The sequence below is a fragment of the Gregarina niphandrodes genome (assembly GCF_000223845.1).
Source record: "Gregarina niphandrodes unplaced genomic scaffold scaffold00100, whole genome shotgun sequence".
In the NCBI taxonomy this organism is placed as follows: domain Eukaryota; phylum Apicomplexa; class Conoidasida; order Eugregarinorida; family Gregarinidae; genus Gregarina; species Gregarina niphandrodes.
Genome location: NW_011645865.1, coordinates 1 through 634, shown reverse-complemented (window position 1 = coordinate 634; position 634 = coordinate 1). Strand labels below are relative to the sequence as shown.

General features: G+C 52.8%; 2 non-coding genes across 2 annotated transcripts; one reads left to right on the top strand and one right to left on the bottom strand.

Moving 5' to 3' along the window:
* The first annotated feature begins 26 nt into the window (after window positions 1-26).
* Window positions 27-116, top strand: GNI_197600. The gene has a single exon. It is a non-coding gene; the product is annotated as a tRNA-Lys (tRNA).
* A 390-nt stretch (window positions 117-506) lies between these two features.
* GNI_197590 lies at window positions 507-579 on the bottom strand. Its single transcript has one exon. It is a non-coding gene; the product is annotated as a tRNA-Thr (tRNA).
* Between the last annotated feature and the right edge of the window lie 55 nt (window positions 580-634).

The window sequence follows — 634 nt, the reverse complement described above, 5'->3', positions numbered from 1 at the left end:
TGCTCGCATTAAACTTACCGTGGCCTGTCTCGGTAGTCTAATGGGATGGCGTTCCTGGCTTACTCATAAATTAGTGAATTGAGGGAATAATCTGGGTTCGAATCCTCGCTGGGACAAACACCTATCCCCAGCTATCCAGAACCAGCCCAGACACAAGTAACTCGAAATTGGCACTCCTAGCCGGATTGCTCGCATTAGACTTACCGTGAACTGGATTCTGCCCCGGTTGTTTTCGCGGGTCAATGGGGCGAGCGCCGTCCACAATATGCGCGACGACCTAGAATACGGTGGTTCGAGTCCCATTCCTGCCAAAAACTCCAGAATGTACCACAAGTCAATTCGCACTTCCTAGTCCCGCCACCCCGGTGTACGAGGACACACCGCAGTTCTCTCTGCACAAACTTATTCGTTTTTTGGCAACTTCTTCTTTCGCTTGTTCAGATCCAGACACCCCACCGACAGTCCGACTACGGCCTCCCATCCTGCGACCAATCACGCCACTGCATTCGACGACCTGGGTATCGATCCCAGTACCTCTCGCATACGAAGCGAGCGCTCTACCATTTGAGCTAGACACCCAAGGCACTGCATTCGACGACCTGGGTATCGATCCCAGTACCTCTCGCATACGAAG